This window comes from Falco biarmicus, chromosome 4 (genome assembly GCF_023638135.1).
Source record: "Falco biarmicus isolate bFalBia1 chromosome 4, bFalBia1.pri, whole genome shotgun sequence".
NCBI lineage: Eukaryota > Metazoa > Chordata > Aves > Falconiformes > Falconidae > Falco > Falco biarmicus.
Window position 1 is genome coordinate 43,138,240 of NC_079291.1, and position 19,591 is coordinate 43,157,830.

The window sequence follows — 19,591 nt, forward strand, 5'->3', positions numbered from 1 at the left end:
ACTGATCAGATTAGTTTCTTGAAATATTCATTAATGGGGTCTTTGAAAAAAATTGCATCTCACAAATAGACAAATACATTTTTGTTCTAGTGTTGGCTAAGTCACCAGTCCCAGGGCTGCTTCTAAGAAAAGGACACTGAATTGGTGAAATGCTCTCTTTCTGTGCCTGTTTGGAGTTTTGGCAGTGACTGGCTAATTATTTTTGCTTTTTAAAAAAAGCTTCAAAATGAATTCTGGTCTGAGTTATTATTTTTCTGTATCTGCCTTTTCTGCCATCCCATTTCCATAGACTTGTGGAGTTTTTCTTTACATCCAAGGTCTGTGGTGCAAAAAAGACTGTAATACTCCAGCCCAGAGTGCCAGAGCTAAGGCTGCCCCAGACAGCTATTCCTTCTCACCACCGTCTTCAGAGAATGGCCATTATCTTCCTGTTGTTCTCTTTTCTTTGTAGTTTGCCTCCTTCTTATGAGAGCATGGATGGCAGTACCCGGTCAGGTGTGTTATTGATGGGACTTTGCTGGAAGAGGAGTAGTTAAAATTCTTCCATATATATCCTCCATAGCAGTGGATTACCTTCACAACTGAAGTTTGTCCTCCTTTCAGTCAGTTCTTTTACTTGCTTTTCCTATTTTTTTCTTCCCACGTGAGTGGTGTAGAACCTCAGGATAAAAGAGGAATATTGACACGGTGAAAATGGTTTATCTATGCTTTGCCCATATGGGCAGGATTCTGCCAATCAAGGATTGTGTTTGTCTCCTGGCATATACAGTCTGTTCTTGTTTCCTACCTGTTTTCTGTTCATTCCAAAATTTCATTCAAACCATCATATGGGCTGATTTTCTGTAAGGCATATTTTACCTTCTGTAAAACTTTAAGCTCTCTGTGTTGTATTTTTGATGTGTTAGAACTCTTTAAAAGGTTATTCTTTTACTAAGAAGTGGTCATTTGAAAACAATGATGCAAAAAGCTAGGGCTGCAGCAATGCTAAAACAAATCAGCAAGTAACATCTGAAACTAACATTTTCTCCAGAGTAAAATGTCAGTATAGTGTTTCTATTCCTTCCCCTTTTTATAGTGGCATTAAAGACTAAGCCAGCCATAGTTTTACTTACATAATTTCAGAAGAGATTTTGAAACTTGGACACTTTTCTCTTTTATTAAAAAACTACTAATGCTATAAATTTGACAAAAGGTAATTTTTGTGCACATCTTTAAAATACCTTAAGAGTCTAATGTGAAATAACTGCAGATGTGGAAGGCAGTATTCTTATGTTATTTAACAGTGAAGTAATACTGGTAATGATCCACTGTGATTTATAGCTAAGGGGTATTCCTTTAGGAACATATTGAGCCTAAGTTCTTATCTGATTTGATTAAAACATCAGAACAAGTGAAACAACTTTGAACCAAGACTATATAAATTTTAGCTCTTTTAGTCATTAGAGCCAACCAGTTTAGCACCAAGAACAGCCAAATCACAGAACACTGTTTGGTAGAGTTTAGTAATAATTTACATATGGAATAAATCTTTGAATTTTGTATTCTTCTGTGAGTAGTTGATATATAGAAAAAGATCATATTCTGAAAAAAAAGTATTTGTTACGAGTTGTGTGGGCAGCTGCTTGCAGCTGATTGCTCCTTCTGGAATTGTTTAGTGATTAACTTCATCTCATCAGGATAATGTACCCAAGCCTGCCATCACAGTTGGCACCAATTGGAAATCTTAGCAACAGTCTTGGCAAACAGTTCAAACGTTACTGGCTGTGTTTGCACGCAGATGCCCTGCTGCTTTGTTCTTCTGTACCATCCATTCATGAGTAGATGTAGTTACGTCTGTGCAAGTACACTTAGACTCGTATAACCCTTCAGGTGGGGAACAGAACCAAGTGCAGTCATCAAAAGGCACCCTCAGGACAGAACCACTAGACAAGGGATAGCAGCGATGTAACTGAAAAACCATAAGCATGATACAGTTCAACATCTGTAGACACTTCATTGGTAGGCCACAGACCTGTGTACTAAGGTAAGTACAGGACGTTGTAGGTCTGGAACCAAAGCAGAAATGATAGATTAATAAAGAAAATTCATTCTGCCCTTACTGATGGTATTTCTGTTTTGAGGCTGAATAAGGTGTTCAGATTCCACAGCTGTTACCATCTTCTATCTTTAAGAAAGGTTTTGCTATGGTTTAATTTTCTAAAACTTGAAGAAAAGGAATGAAACCAGACCTGAAGGGTTTTTTTTCTGATTTTGATTTTTTTTTTTAAAGTCTTGGAGCTGAGATTAAATTTTTATTGCTGAGTAGTAAATCTCTGGAACAGGGTTTCCTGATAGAAATGACAACTCTGCTTTAATTACAGCATCTTCTAGGCAGCTGTTATATTACAGCAGGACCCTTAACAATTTTTTTCTTTTTAAAACCATATTAAAGAGTAACATGACTTGCTCTAATTACAGCTTGCTTTCTGTTGGGGGGGCCTCACCTGTCATTGAATGACTGACTAGGTTCCTTTTGTATGGTTTATTTTTCCAGGAAGAATGTTTTTAGATTTGTGTGAAATGTTTTAAAATGAGTCTCAATATATTGAACATGAAGCACCTTCTTCTGTATTATGCAACTATTTCAGAAATCATATATGGAAAAATAAAGCACTGGCACATAGTTCTAAGAAGGCTTTAACATCTGCAAAATTAACTTGTCACTAATTTTGCATGCTTCAGTTACTAGAAAATGTACCTCTCTGAAGCACTAAACTTTTTTTTGTTACATTACATACCTATCTGTGACTTGCATCTGAAATTGTTTTCATCACTGATCTTGTTCTTTTGGTGCCTATACATTTATTTCTCATTTCATGCTGAAAATGTTACGCCATCTGGTTACTTGCTCAATTTTGTAAAGAGAAGACTTCATTAATTTACGGTTTTAACTTCTGCACCTGCAACTTCCATTTACTGGTATAGCAGTTGTTGCTTCTCAATAGTTTAGAAGCAGTCTGCTGGAGTTGAAATATTTGTGTATACATGTGTCTCTCTCTTTAGATAGTTGCAGGCCAAAACATGGAAGGGAATTTGGTGAGGCTGAGAAAGCACCACATCCTAAACTGTGTGGCATCAATTTTTCCTGGTTCACAGACAAGGGATCTTTTTTCCTCCCCAGCTCTTTCTGTGTGAATGTAAACTAGAACTTCGTGGGTGCCCAAAAAAGGAAATTTCAAGCTTTGCAAATGCTTTGCTTGAATTAATAACATCTCTAGTCGTGTTTCTTTTATCCCAGGGGGCACAAATGTTGCTTAAGTTAATAGCAGTATAATAATCTATTTAATATGCTATGGTAAAAATGCCTTCTGTTAGTTAACTCTTAACAAATTCTTGTTGTCATAGTTAAGCAGTAGTTTATTTTCTAGGGAGGAAAGAGGAGACACTCGTTTTGGAAAATAGGACATTGCTTTAAACTGTGTATGGAAAGTGTATGGTATTCTAAAAATATTACTTGGTTTTGTACATAATATGATTATTCAAAAGTGTAGACTGCACTGTTGGTCATTTAATACTAATTTCTGCTGTGCGAGGCAGTGATGGGGAGTTTATTCATTGACCCAAAGCACTAGAAAACTTCCCACAGCACTTCACGAAAACCTGACAAACTGAATTGCTTTTTGCGTAATGTTATGTTGCATCGATATGATGTCTCTACCTAGCTGAAGTTGGCTCTCTGAAATCTAAACAAAGAGGGGTTGGGTTTGTTTTTGTTTTGTTTTGTGGGTTTTTTTTTTAAAGCAGTTCAAAAGAGTACCTTGGGGCTTCAGAAAGCCTGAGATATGATGAAAGACTTGCTGCCTGGGGAGCCTCCTTGGGAACCTGCAGTGGAGGGAGTGGGATGGCAGGGAGGGGCCTGACCCACAGCTGGGGGATCCCAGGGCTTCCAGGGAGCTGGAGTGGGGAGAGGACCTGTGCAGTCAGGATGTGGGTGATGGGGAGCTGGCAGCAACCCTGGGCTGCATGCTCTTGTGCTGTTTGAGTGAAGTGATTTACTGTGCCTACATCCAGCCTGAAACACAATCAACCTGGGCTTATGTTTTGGGGTGGGTTTTTTGCCAAGTTTGACACTCACGGCTGGAATCAGCAGCTTCACATCTCAGAGCCTTTAAAACAAACCAACAAGACCTTTTTTGGGAACACCGTGTCACAGACTGCAAGAGGCTAAAAGGAAGTAACCGATCTGAAAGGAAGCAAATCTTCCCAGAAACGGCAACCAGGCATGGGATAGTTTAATTGCTGGGACTTCAGAGAAAGAAGGTTGGGCATCTGGTGTTGGACAGATGTAAAGATATTTAAGCTTCCAGATTATGAATAGGCTCTGAATGTATTTCATTATACAGAATGACAGAACAGGGTGAGAATGCACTTCTGGAGCTCACCTAGTCCAATCCCCTGCTCAGGCAGGCTCAGCTACAGTGGGCTGATCAGGGCCATGCCTGGTGGGGTGTTGGTTATCTCCAAGGATGGAGGCTTCATGACCTTTCTGGTCAACCTGTGCAAGTGTCTGACCAGCTTTACTGTGTAAAGAGCTTTTTCTTCTGTTCTTTGTTTCCTGTATTTCACTGTATGTCCGTTGCCCCTTGTCCTGTTGCTGAGCACTATGAGAAGAGCCTGGCTCCATCCCCGTTCATCCCCACATCAGATATTTATGCACATGGATAAGATGCCCCGAGTCTTCTCTCTGCTAGCCTGAGTAGTCCCAGCTCTTTCAGCCTCTCCTCACATGACATAATGTCATTAGGCTATTTAGGCACCAGGATATTACTGAAAATGGTTATCTTTGGCTGGAGTGTTCTGGGACTTTCCTGTGTTTGAGAAGCATGTTTGACTCACTTCATTTCTGCATGTTTGTGTCTCTGCTGTGAGACAAAGGGCTTCTTCCTTGTAAAAAATGAATGTCGATCAGGATGTTGCTGCTGTCTCACAGTGCAGAGGCGTCACCTTGGTGTCTCAGTGGACAAGACATAGGGGGCACGCTTTTCCTATCAGAAGCAGATGGATGAATGTATCTTTTTTCCCATCTTTTCTTGCTGTGTTGCTGTAGAGTAGAGAGCACCTTGGGAAAAACTTGAATTCATTACGTCCTTGCTTTGCTTAGAAATGAAATTATTTTAAGTTTACAGGTAACGTGACCATCTGGTTAGACTCCTGTTTCACAGATGAGGCTGCTCTTTCCAAGAGCACCCTCTGCTAAGGGTGCTCAGTTTGGGTGAATATGCATTGTGCAGTAATCTCATTAGGACTTCACCTTAGCAGTATTGATATGAAAACAAAACCACCGTTGTTTACGTTGTCAGTCAGAGCTGGATTTAATATCAGGATTCTCCTGTGTTTCGGAGAATTAAAGTATGTCCATGTAGTATCAAAGGTATTATCGTCACTGCTCAAAAACTCTTTAAGCACAGAGTATTCACATTTGGTGAAGAAATCATAGTGGAAGATCTTCAAAATAACTGTTTGCAGAACAGTCTGAGATCTTTAGAGGGAATGACTACTTCTTAGACTTGGTACCACTGAGCTCTCATGTACTTACTGGCTTTCACTTTTTCTCCTCCTTCTTCACTCATTCCTCACTCCAGTTGGACGATTAACTGGCCATTCATCTTGTTTCACTTCTGTTCCTGTTCTCCATCTTATTCTGCATGACCTGCTGTGCCTGAGCACTGCTAATCAGCCCGGAGTTACTCTCCTGTCTGTCAAGTTCCTCCTTGAGAGCTGAAGTCTTCCCACTCACTTAAAGCTCCTACTGTGCTGATAAAATAATATGCAGTATTATTGATATTATGGCAAGGCTTGCTGTATTCCACTTAATCTGTCTTATTCTTGATGGGGCAACAAAGCAATAGACAGCATGTGTTATGGAGGAAGCATAAACAATTACATTTTTAATGTGGGACTCTTGAAAAAAATATGGAAATAAAATGCAAAAATATTTTACCGCATTGCACAATTGCCATCTCAGAAAATAAGGAATGTCTGCAATAGTAACATTTTGCTTGTTTGCCTGTTAAGCATTTCTCCTAAATAACTATTAGTACTTTAGCTCTGGTAGTATTGATTAGCTTATGTTTGTTCTAGCTTTGAAATAACATGGCCCCTCATATTCTGTTATTGGTATAGCATGCTGGTTGCCTGGGATATTGAGGAATAAATTTTAAAATTCAGCGTGAAGATTTTACTGTAACTGTAGCTATGATGTCTTCTCTAGTATCACTGGTTTTTTTCTTTAGGAGTTGTTTGCAAGATCACGGTGGATGGAATTTTCTTTTCATGTGACCAAATACCCTGTGTCTTGGCAGCATTCACAAGCTCAAGGCTGGCAGAGAAAGTTAGGCAGGCTTTCCTAGGCATTTTCAAAGAAAAGCACCCAGGAACTGAGTTTTTAAATAATGTAGCCTGAGGTCAGGATTTTTTTCTATGGAGAGTCGGTAAAGAACATGGGGTTTTGTAGTGTGCAAGAAGCCGGGGGGGGGGTGTGTGTTGGTGTGTATATATATATATACACCAGCGAAAGAGGAAAGTATAACGGGCAATACTCTGTGCAGTGTTATTTCCTAAGTAATGGCAGTTAATAGTAAGGGATTTATGCCTTTTTTCAAAAAGAGATGATATTCACTGTCAAACTTTCATTTGTTTTGGTGAGTTAGAAAATACAGTGGTGGGAGAATATGCATCATGCAATCCAGTTTAAGCTTGCACCGTGCTGAAGTCGGAGACAAATAGATTCTTGACATCAGGCATTTACTGTATAGTGCCGAAGCGGTGTGGTTTTGGCAAACAGTGAAGAAATCTGAAAAAAAAACAAGAAAGCATTTGTTCAAGAGAGAGGGTTGGGAGAGGAATGCGGGAAGGTCTCGCATGCAGAGGTAACCCTGCGCCTGGGTGGTTTTTCACATTGTACCTGTGTAGGTGGGGCATTCCCCTCCTGCTCTGGTGCTGCCCAGCGCCTCTTCAGTGCACACTGGGAGCTTGAGACAGTCCTTGGAAGAGCATCTGCTCCCCATGCTGTGGTTGGACTCAGTGCTGGAGCAGAGTCATCTGTTTTACCCCAGCACACATTTACATTCCACAGGTCCGGGAAACTGTCTGCGTGACCACCCAACGCCTGGTGTTTAAAACTGATCGGACTGGCAGCACAGCACTTCACATCCAGCTGCGCTGCACACACAAACTCCCCAGCCTCTGTGCTGGAAAGTGAGCTGGGAAGGATTTTTTTAGAAATTGCTTTTGGAGCAGGTACATTTCTGCACAGGCAGAATGTCCAAACCCTCTCGCTTGGCTCGACCTTTGTCAGCTAATACAGCTCCTAAATCGCCTTTGTCTAGGAAAGAAGATTTTAACAGCCGAGCACGAAAAATTAGGCTAGGTGAAAAGATTTTGAGAGCTGGCAGCGAAGGAAACCTGGTTAAACAGCATCAGCAAGAGCAGGTGGAAATCACAGAAGGGCTTGTGCCACGGAGGGCTCCTTTCCTGAAAGGTAACCAGTTATTTCATGCTGCAAAAGAAATAATTGCATTTGCAGTTATTACCTTTTTAATAAACCCCAAACATCAATTATTGTAGAATAGGGTGTGTGTGTGTGTGTGTATATGTGTGTTGTTTCTAAATGACAGATTTTGGTACATAAAGCATTTGTTTTGAAAATAAAAGGACTCAAAACATTTTTGTTGTTCATTTGTGGCTGGGTGCTGTATATACAAGCTAAAAATACTGGGCTGTCAAAGTGGTAAATCACAATCTTTTACAGTCTAAATGTGACCCTGTATCATGAAGCTTTATTTGAAATGATAATTTGAAATTATTAGCAAGCTTGAGAAAGATTAAATAACGTGAGAAAATAGACATCAGTGCAGGCACAGAATCTCATTCAACATTGCAAGTAAAACTCCTGTTTGTGGGTCCTAACAAGGCAGCTGTGAGTTGATTTCTTGTATAAAAACTAAACAGATCAAGTGTATTTGGAAAGGCTTATATGTTTTCAGAATGCAAACAAATGTGGAGGATAACGTAAGATTACAACCTACTTTCACTGATCTGTTGAGCAATAAGCTGCAGGAACATTACCATTGCCTCTTTTAACTTAGTTTTTGTGACAATACTCCTTAGAACTGTGTTTAAAAGTAGCCATTTAATCTGCACGGTGAAAAATAAGGGTAAGTTGCCATTCCATTAGGAAATAAAAGTAGTAGTATTCTAATTAGACTTTTTATCGGTTTTATATTTATGAATGAGAAGCAGAATCCTTTTAGTCCAGAATGCCCCTCTGTCCTAAATCCATAGGAAAAAGAAGTGTAAATTGTAGACTTTTGTAACTTGAAACTGTGTATTTTCATTTCAAACACATGGCACCAAGGTCACAGTTTTTATTCCTGGCTGAATAAGGTTTAAAAGATTATTTTTTTCCCCTGCAGTATGACTTTTATTATTTCACAAAGAAGGGAGAAGTGATGACACCTAATCTTACTCAGGGAGATGGATGATCTGTTTGTTTCTGCAAAGGAAACTGGGTCTGAAGCACTTTATTAAAGGCAGAAGAGAGCAAATAGAAAAACTGGAGGTGGGAGGGCTTAAACTTCTGGTCTCACTCACAGAACATTTTGCTTATTTAGCGATGTAACGTGGAAACTAATTTTTGATCTTGTGATGTATGCAAGAAATTAAAACCTTTATTCCAAGAAAAAGCAGATGTATGAATTTTTCTGCCCTGGTAATCAAATATTTATTGTTGTTATAGTAAATTATGTTTCCCAGTCAAGTTTTTAAAATGTGAAAGCTTTCATAGAAAACCCTGTAACAGTTCTTTTCCCACCAAGTGAAAGGTTTTTAAACAGTGGTTTGTCCCCTTTGTGTTCCCTTATTTATTTGGTGCCATGTGAAAAGGAAGTTACAAGGGATTTACAGAATAGCAAGTGTGTCCTTTTAAGGGATGTGGTTTTTATGGACCTCTCAGGGCCTGCTTTTACTTATTTTATTTAAATGGTTTTGGGCTATATAATGCTTCACAACTGAAAACAAGGGTTACACTCACTGTTTAGTGTTCTAGGTGAGATTTGTCTAAAAGAAAAACCTAGTGGCTATCAGTACTACTGCAACCTGGCATGTGCTTTTAGTATTTATAGCATTATGCTTAGTTGTCTGGAGCATGAATTAATCCCTGTTATGTACTGGCTCTCTGCATTGAGATGATTTGTATACATTAGGCAAGATGTAACTGTGAATTGTTTTTGCAAGAGATGTTGAAGAACAAATATTGATACTTCTGAAGAGTGTGTTATAAGGGTGATGGAAATGCAGAGTGTGTGGCTTTTCTCTGAAAATGGGACTGGCTGGATGGCCCCAGTGGAGTCCAAGTGTTGGCCAGAGTGATTTGGAAGATGTTTTGTGAGAAGCAGGTGCAGAGCTGGATGGTGGAGGGGTGGCAGATACAGCAGAAGCCAAAAGAAATAGTGAAAGTGAAAAGAGCCCCAGGGCAGTGCACTGGGTACAAGGCTGAGAATCACAAGACAGTGTGAGCAGCACCAAAGGGTGTTCATGTGGTCTTGAAGAGGAGAAGAGGGGAAGTGGGAGAGGTGCCAGAGGGCTGAAAGTGATGGCTGAAAGAGGGAGCATAGTGAGGGGAAGCTGAGAGCTCCCGTGGGAAGAGGACTGGGGCTTGGAGGAGAAAAGAATAGTAAAGGAGAGCTGGATTTTAGGAATGGGTGGATCAAAGGGGCTGGGATGGGGAAGTGGGATCAGGAGGCTCTGTCAGGTGGAGAGTGGGGTCCTGAACAACCTGACGTGGAAGAGGGGGATCTGTTTGACCAGCCTTCATCTGTTGTCATGTAATGTCAGTGAAACCGTGTGGCCCCATGTGTGTGTTACCTCTTAAAATCCTGCTCCATGCACAAGAAGTCAACCTGTGAGTGCTGGACTAGTTCCTACTTACATGCCTTCATGAGCAATATGATGGCATTTCTGGTTTCTTTGAAATTCTTTTAAATTACAACCAAAGAGATAACATGCATGAATGGTGTCAACAGATAGCAATCCAGCAAAGCTCAGTGCTGAACAGATAGAAAATCCAAAACTGCCGTTACAATTTTAATGGACTGCAAGGCATGATGAGTCATTTTAATTATGATTATATGTTCGCTTTTTTCCTACAGGTTTCCTTTCCTGCGTTGTGCATGGGATAAATTGTACTTAACTGATAAGTTAGATTGTATAGGCAGGGAGGCAGCTTGCGGAAGAGAGGAAAGTAGTCCTTACAGATAAAGCCACCAAAAGCTGTAGTGGATCTCTCTCTGCCTCTGCCACAGAGGTCTGTGTGGTATTGGACATACTGCCTCAGCTTTCACAGGGGAATGCTGGCTGTGTGGATTTGCTTTTCCTTTTAGTTTTTAGATGTGCAAGTCTGAGACCATGGGTTCTGATGTGCAGTGTTGAACACACATTACAGTAATTGAAGTCAGTGTCAGCTGTGATTTTATTGCATGAAGTACTGTCTAATACAAAGGACTCAAGAAGGTCATCTTGTACTTATCTGTTACCCTTCACCTGAACTTAATGAATGTCTTTGACCATAATTTCTCTGGATGCCAGCATCTCATCTTGCTAAGAAAAGGAGAAAGGGGTAGAACAAGATGCTCACTTTACAGGGACTGTTGTGAGAGTGGCATTTCACAAATATTTGCCTACTGTGATACAGTAATGAGGAATACTGAGGCCCAGGCTACAAAATTTGTTGCTTGGTCTTCAGACCAAGGTCTGACAAGCACGTGGTATGTAAACCTCAAGTCCACATCCAGAACAGTTAAGATGAAACATTTGTCACTGTATGTGCGAAATGAGTCCTATTTATTTTGTGCGGAGAACAAGATGATGGCCCATATGAAGGACAGGGGGTGTGCAGCAGGCAAGGAAAGACTGTACTGCAGGGCATGTGCATGTGGCTTGGGAAACAGGGTGGCAGAGGCATTCTTTTTGGTATTTCCCATCTGGCAAATGACTATCTTTGCAAACTCAACATGATTTTAGGATTTGCTGATTTGAAGTAAAAATGGACATTTTTCATTTTTCAGTTTGTCTTTCAAGACTGAATCAATTAAAATACGATTTTTTTTCACCTCTGGGATGTGTTATTGATAGGAGAGCTTTATGAATTTCTGTCACCCTTGCTTTTCTCCAAGAAAAGCAGAGAATATACTAATGACTGTCTTTTCAATTTCCTTTCTCTGTCCTATTTTATTGAGTTTTGATATTTGCTTTATTATTTGGCTTCACATCATTTCACTTCGCTTTATTTTTCACTCTATTTTTTACATTAGATTTTCCTCCCTGGTTTCGCCTCTGCACTTTACTTTGCAGACTGTGGTAATTGCAATTCAAGGCTAATACTTCTAGAGTAAAACTCTTGGTGTCTCATATTCACTTGGATCCAAAACCAGACAAAAACCTGTTTGCCCCATTCCTAGTTATTAGATAGGGGCCAAAGGACTTCAGGGATATAGTGAGATTCATATCTGTGGGCTCTTCATGCAAAACAAGCAATAACAGCTCCATAGAAAGTCAAATTATAATTTCCCCATTTATTTTGATGACAGCCTCCAACATAACAAAGACTATATCATCCATATGTGTATTACTAGTTATCCCCAAGTTTGTTATGGTTTTTAAATAAAGAAGTATAGAATCATGGGCAAAGTTTGGAAATTATTCTTTCTGACATTCAAGTAATGTCTGTGGAACGTTTAAGGCCAAGAACTTTTAACTGTCACAAACTTCCATTTCACAGCATTTCCTGACAGAGGGGTACCTACAAATACAGAACGCACGTAGGGGTTAGCCTTCCAAGCAAGTTCATTGTTAAAAGAATAGCAAAGCAAAGAATGTTTGTATTTAGCTGACAGTATTTTTGTTTTCTCTCATCAAGACAGCAAACACAGATCTTATGAGTACTTATATATACAAATGTTCATTATCTCAGATTTAATGCTAGCTGTCGTCTTTACTGCCAGTATGTATTTTTTGCTTTTAAAATGCAGGTTTAACTGTGATCTTAAAATAATTAAAAAACCAGAAAATGTACTGTCTTGCAGTAGTCTGAAAAACTATAATGAAACTAGTACTGGTATCAGATGTGTGCATCCTAATATGGTTAATTGCTCAAGATTTTGAGCTCGAGACACATAGCTTTGCAAATCAATATGGAATGCATTATTTCATTTTAGTATATTAGTATTAGAAATGAAGAAAAAACATGGACTGTTATCAAAATACAAAAGAAATTTAGATAAAAACGTTTCAAGCTGAAAAAGAACATTATTAAAATAACTCCTGGAATTTACAGTTGCATTGCAGAAGTGGGGGTCAGGTATGAGACAGTAGACGTTCCATCATCGCCTGTGTACATTTATTTCTATAGCTGTTGAGGTATGACTTCACCTGGAGGATGAATAGGGCAACTGAACATGGTTCCTTCCAATTAAGATTATGCAGTATATAAACTGGAGTTACGGTTATATTGAAAAGTGAATGTTTGGACATTTGTTTAGGTAAGGAATGATAGGCCAACCTCTGTTCTTACTTGCTGCGAGATCGTGACTGAGACCCAAGCATAAAGTATACTTTAGCTTTTTTTAAAGCACAATTTCCTGCAAAAATTAGTCATGTCAAAACACCCTGGCAGGCTTTCCTTCATCGGTAACCTTTTTGCCCATTATCTGAATTTGTGCAATTATGGTGGAGAGGTAAGTGTCTCAAAAATGCTGCATTTCTATGATATACTGTATACACTGTATGCTGTATAGAATACTCTGTCCTGTACCTGTCAAATAGTACATGTCTATATTTTTCTATATTTTTGTGGGAAATTGCCAGCTGGGTGGAGAAGGCAGATCTCATTGATACCATGTTCAGGAAAAAGCTGTAGTGCATGCTCCACTCTTCTTACACATCAGAGTTCATGGGTGGGTGAGACCTCATGAAAGCCATACCCCAGGGACAAGCTCGTGTTGTAGCTCATGACTTGGACAATTCACCAGGCAGGCAAATTCAGACTGTGGAGGAGATTGTATGAATTCTAATGGGGAATTTGGAGCTGAATGCATGCTGCAACCTAAGTATAATTCAGTTAGCAAAGTCAGTAGTCAATTAGAAAAAAAATAAAAAAATCATTGGAAACCAAAGTAAAGTAGTTGCACTGCTTACATAACTACTTTTCAGTTGCAGAAGTATATCCAGTTTGAATTCTCTTCCTTTGGAACTTGGCAGGATTGGAAGGAGAATACCATACATCCTCTTGAAAAGCTCAGGATCTTCTGTTTCTTATACTAGAAAAATTAATAATAGGGGATGGGGAAAAAAACCTCCACCAATTCCCCTCACAACTCAAGAGAAGCTTAAACCATCTAGATGAGGGAATTTTGGAGAGGCTACAATTTTGGGGGAAATTAGGGAAAATCTTTTTTAAGATTGATTTTTCTTTAAACTGTGTCTCTCTGAAACCAGCCAGAGGTTTTGAAGTTTAGAATAAATTAAGGAAATGAATAGGTGGCACAGATTTTAGGTACTTAAATGTTCCTGGTTAATAGATCCTTGTTCCATAACAAATCAATCACTTTGCCATATGTAGGATGTAAGTGTGTATTTCATACGGAGTATATAGCTTTTTATATATATACAAAATTTATAGTGGTTTAAGAGTGTAGTGCAATACCTAAGTGCCACAGCTGAATTGGAACCATAGTATTTCAGTATTAGAGGTTTCAATGGATCCCAGTCGAACAGTACCGTATAAATGTGGACTAATTTTGCAAAATTTGGATGAGAAGGCTCAGAAATATTAGTCCCACTGTCAAACCTGCCTCAAGTCTGGTTGTTTGGGCAAAACACTTTTTCTGTCCAGAACTGACCCTATAAATATAACATGTTTAATTTTTGAGTGTGTCCTGTTATCTATACAAGAGCTAGGGTTTTGAATTGAAACCATAACTTTCAGATTTATGCCCGTATTCAATGTTGTGGATATTCTAGCAGATCAAAATGTTACTTGTGAGTTCAGTTTTAGTAAGTTTATTTGTATGATATCAAGACAGGAGTTGTTCTACAGTTGAGAGATTCTTGTTTAAGAGTTCAAAGAATGTCATGCAAATGTGATAAAAAGAAATAGCAATGCCCATGTATTTAATATCCCTTGTACTTGATATACTTGCGTATCTTTTCTTTTTTGGTGGATGGACTAGTATTCTTCTAGGCTGAAAGTCAGCTCCTATCTTTTGTTGTTGTTCTTGCCTGCTAGTTAAGTGATAAGATTGATAGAACTTTCTTTATCCAAATTCCCTTTATTATTTGAAGCCCTACTGCATGGGTTTGAAAACCAATGTGAAAACTGTAGAAGAGACTTTGGTTAAGGGTGCCTGTTGTATGGCAGGATTACCCAAGCAGCACCACAGCTGTGGATGGCTGTTAGAAATTGGTATCGGGCAGGGTCAAAACTTTTCAGATCAGTTTCTCGGGGAGGTGCCAATTCCCTTTCAGTCTAAGCAATCAATTTGAAACAATTTGAGTTTTCTTTGTATGATCTTTCCTAGCATTTGGATTCTGAGTAATCTCAGATGACTCAAAGTCTCTTGGTGAAAACAGGCCCTGGTATTGATAAACAAAACAGTGAGTTTGATGGAAATGTCAGTATCACTGAGCTTCTGAAGAGTCCTGTTGCTACCCCCTGGAGTTACTCAGGTTAGCTCACATCTCTGCTGAAGTGGGATTTACAAAGCTGGACATGGTACTCCACCACTGAGTGCAGTGGATGGATTACATTACATTTCTTGCAGACAAATATTTGTAAATCCTAGTCTAAGTACAGGTTTTTGCCCTATGGCATGGTAATGTTTTAAGCTTCTGATATATTCCTAGAGTCGTTTTTGCTGTTAATCATCTTTTAAGTCTTCTAGGCATTTAGAGCATTTTGCCTACCCCAGAAAGATGATCATCCTAGCTGATCTTAATGCCTAAATCCTTTCTTGTATGTTAATGATAGATACAACATTGGCCCTTTTCAAATCTTCTGGTATTTCACCCATTCTGAGTGAATTCAGATAAATATTAAGAACACAGAAATTTTCATCAGTTAGTTCCTGGAGTGCCCTAGGATGAGATTCATGAGACCCAGCACACTGTCTGGTTTTATTCCTTCTCTATTTAGATTTTGTTGCCGGTATTAATTACAAAAGACACATGGTCACAGCTGACCCTCTTGGTGAAGTCTGATATTAGAATATGAGAAAGGCACTAAAAATTCAGCTTTCCCCATGCCATTTGTTAAAAACTGTCTTTTCCCATTGAGTAATGGATCCATCTTTCCTTTGCCCTTCCTCTGACTACTCAGGCATTTATGCAATAAATAGTCACGCAGGCCTGCTGCTCATTTTAAGCAAAGGGAAGAGACTGAGGGCCCAGTCATGATTTCACCTTATTTTCTCTCTCTGAAATAAAATGAAGCAGTCGTCAGTGCTGCATTTAAAAAAAAAATAAAAGAAGAAAAGGCAAAGCTCCAAAATCAAAACATCTGGAATGCACAGTGACCTGGCTGGACATATCCAGGGTATTGATATATCTGGATACTTAAGAACAAAGTTGTAGTGTTACTGGGGAATGCGTGTCTTATGATGGCTGTCTGTGGCTGACGTAGGCTGCGGTTGTGTCCTGGTTTAAATAACGATTATCTCGAGCCTGATACTTTGAACAGGCTAATGTATTTACTGCAGCTCAGACACATGGGAAGTTTCCTGGGTAGTGAAAACTTTGGAGAGAGACCTCCTCAACATTCTGTCTTCCAAAACTCAGATTTATCTGCAGCATCAACATGTGAGATAGAGAGATTTAATTCAGTTGTTTGAAACCAAACTTTGTAAGCACCTCTTGTTGGAAGACACAGGAAAAGAGATTTAGCCAGAGAAGGTGCAGCTCTGCTGTGTGAGGTGCAGGCACTGCCTGGCTACCACACAAGTTTCAAAGAGCTGTCCTGCCTGGCTACATCTTTGCCACGACCTTGCAGAGCCTGAGCTGGCAAGTAGGACCTGGAACATGCATCACCTCTTTTTGAGGCTGCAGATTTATCTTTTGGCGATGATGTTCTGCCTGGCTGGAGATATTCCTTCTCTCCCATTACGTATGGTTGTGAGTACCCGGTGATTAGGACCTGTCTCCCTTTCAAATCTCAGTTTCATTAGGGCAGAGGATAGATACCAAGCATAGCGTTGGTGTGGGTGATCAAATAACACCCTAAAGGGTTTAAAATTAATCCAGTGGTTTGAGACAGAAGTCTATCCTCCCCTAAAAACATTTCCAACACAAGCCCTGTGCTGCCCTATCATTATTTTTGTGACACAGATTTCTCAATGAAGCCATGAGTGCATGATCAATGACCTTATACACATGCTGGACGTTCCAGGCCGTGTTAAAATCATGCATTCAGTTCATGCACTAGCCATGTAAACTCACGTTATACTTGGACATTTTCCAGACTGCTCATCTCACTGAGCAGTTTGCTTTTTGTACTGACCACATGCACATCATTTGTAATTAACTGAAGCTCATCTGCCACCTTTCTGTGTATGCCATTGTTACACAGTACACGGTTATGTGATCCAATTTACCTCTCTGCTGATTTACCTCTTATATTACCATTTGACTGGAGTCCAGGTAATTATGCTTCCTGTTCTTCAAGCCTGAATAGCTGAGGTATCACTTTGAATGCCAGCCTTGACCTCAGAGGTACCTACTGACCTCTTCCTTTGCAGGGCTTAGTAGCTCACAGCCCTGCGTTCTGCAATGGTTTGCGCTGTCCACAGTTGGACAAGAGGCTTGATGTGGGGGAGAGCTGCAGCTTTTGGGCAAACTAGACTACTGACATAAGAAGATATGTGTACGTAACCTCAGAAGTCCTTCAGGTTCAAGGAAATTGTTCAAATTGTATTGCCTTGAATGTTGGTTAAAATAAGTAATTCTGGCACCAAAACATCCTTTATACACTTGTGTAATGCTTATACATGAGTATGTGGCGTGTACACAAGTCATCCACCTGCAGCTGGAGTAAACAAATGCAGCTCCCGGGGAAGTTTCTGGGAGACACGGTAGTGATATTAATTGCCATGTAGATATCAGGTTGGAGTTAGCTGGTTAGGAGATGATTTTAAGTAGAAAACCAGTATACTAGAACATACCTGCTGATGACTAAGCATGTAAGATACATAACTGACAAAGCAAGTGGATGTTCTGTGCACTGCTTGAAGTGCAGAGAGGAAAACCTTCTCCTGGCCACTTGTGATGTGTAAACAGAATTGGTTTTGTATATCCACTGAATGCAGAGTATTCCAAGCTAAGAGGCTTATTAATTTATGTGCAAGCTACATGAGTTGTAGGACACAGATCAGCTTGGTTCTTGAGTTAAGTACAGGACCCGCAAAGTCAAAGGATCAGAGGCTGCAGTGAGTTTTCACTCTTACTTTTTATTCTGCTCCAGAAAGTTTCTGCTATGTTAATCTCCCATATAACACAGTGGAAGTAAAAGGTAAATGGAGGACACTGAAATAGCTCTGGAATGATCTTAAATATTGAAATATGATTTTTTTGTGTTCTCAAGCTTTCTGTCTACAAGATGAATACCAAAAGTTCACTATTTTCTTCTTGAAAGTTTGCAGAATGGCTGCATACCTAATAAAGAAATCAAATTGAGAGGTTTTTACTGTATATAAAGTTAAACAGTGACCTGCTAATTTCAGCTGAAAAATAATGTTTTCCTGCTGCCTGAGGAAATGTATTTAAATGAACCTTATTGTCTTCATTTTATAGTTTGTTGTTTGTTTGTTTTTTCAGTAATACCATCAGTCTGATGCATGTTAAGTAAATAGAAGTGCAAACAATACTTGTGCCAGGTAAGCTAGTTCTGTATTTTTAGAGGAGGTCAGAGGCTTATCAATCATACAGGTACTTCTGGAAAGATATCTCTGTTTAAATGCTGCTATGCCCTTACACAATCAAAAGGATAGCAAAGAGATGTTTAACTGATACATAAATACTTTTGGGTTTTTTTCCATGCTCTTACAAATTAGTCTTTGCTAGAATATTGTGGCACAGTTTTGGAGAGATATTGTAATTAACCCACTACCATGCTTGTTGTCTTCACAACTGGTGAAATTAGGGAACAGTCATACTTGGCATCAGGGCAGCTGTTGCTAGTTAGCTGTATGGTTTATAGCAGACAAAACAATTGCTTCCTGCTTGACTGGCAAGTTATTTTAACACAGTGTAAATTAAAGATTTCAATGGTATTCCTAACTGCATTAAATCCCCTTGGGTGCCTTACTGACATGACCTCCTTGACCATAATGCTGATCTTGTTGCTTGTTCTGGGGGTGTTAAGGGTTTCTCTCTGGTCCAGTATGCCATGAAGCTATGCCCTGAAATCATCTAGGAGCTTCATTTAGCAATATCCTCCTGTTTCAAGGACTCGGGGCTGATGGTAATAGCCTTGATCTCTCCTTTTACTCATGTGCTAAATCTATACTATGGATCCAGAGATAAAAATGGCTGCCTTTAGTCATCTTTTATTTAGTTATTCCTGTTCAGCCTTGCATGAAAACTGTAATTTTTCAAGAAGTCAAAGTGGACTGCATTTTCTTTTTTTGATCAGCTAATCACTGAAAATGCAGAAAATCGTCTTTTGTCAAAATGGGAAGTGTGCTTGCTTAGAGGACATTAAAAGCAGGTACAGATCTACTCACAGTTTGGATCAGCTTCCACACATATGTTTGCTGTGGCTGCCATGAAGATATGGATGAAGGTAGAAGGGGCTGACCTGCAGGCAGTGTCAATATGGAATTGCAATCTGCTCATTGCCAGGTCTGAGGATCCATGGTCAAAAGATGCATTTGAAAACCATGTGCTTCAACATGTGAAGATACAGACACAGCCTGTGTAGACAGAACAGTGAGGACTCCCTCACCTTAGCATGCGCTGGTGTGCCTTAGGGGGAATGGGACTCCAGCAGTCACAAGGTGGTAAGTGAAGGGCTCTGTAATGGAAGGGAATGAGGTGTATGTCAGGAAACTTTAGAAGCTGAATCCTGACTGAGTCAGAATTGGTGGCAAAATGTTTCTTTTCACCATACTGATATATGGTTAAAAATACTTGAAGCCTTTGTAAAGGATTCTGAAGTTTTTAAATGAAAGCTGATACACATGAAGACAACACTATTGATACTTTCAATGGAAAAAAATCAAATAAACATCTGATAACACTTGTGTTGGTAAAAATACTGTATAAAATATCTTTTAAATTACTACAAAATTACTCCTACAGGAATTGATGCAAATACATTTTTAGTCTTCAGTGATTTTCTAAAGAACACATTCAGTAACATCAAAACCGGTTCTAACTACTTAATCTCTGATTTTCTGAATTATGAGAAAAATTAAATGTTCACTTTTTCCAAGGACTGAAAGAAGTATGTCTGAGCCCTGGGCTTTTCTCTTTCACTTTTACTTCAGCTCACTGCAACTGGACTTAA

The 19,591-nt window shown here is 39.4% G+C and overlaps 1 protein-coding gene across 1 annotated transcript in view; it reads left to right on the forward strand.

Moving 5' to 3' along the window:
- The window catches only part of KIAA1217 (KIAA1217 ortholog), a 365,870-nt gene that overhangs the window by 119,595 nt on the left and 226,684 nt on the right, over nt 1-19,591 (forward strand). The gene's annotated exons all lie outside the window — the stretch shown is intronic.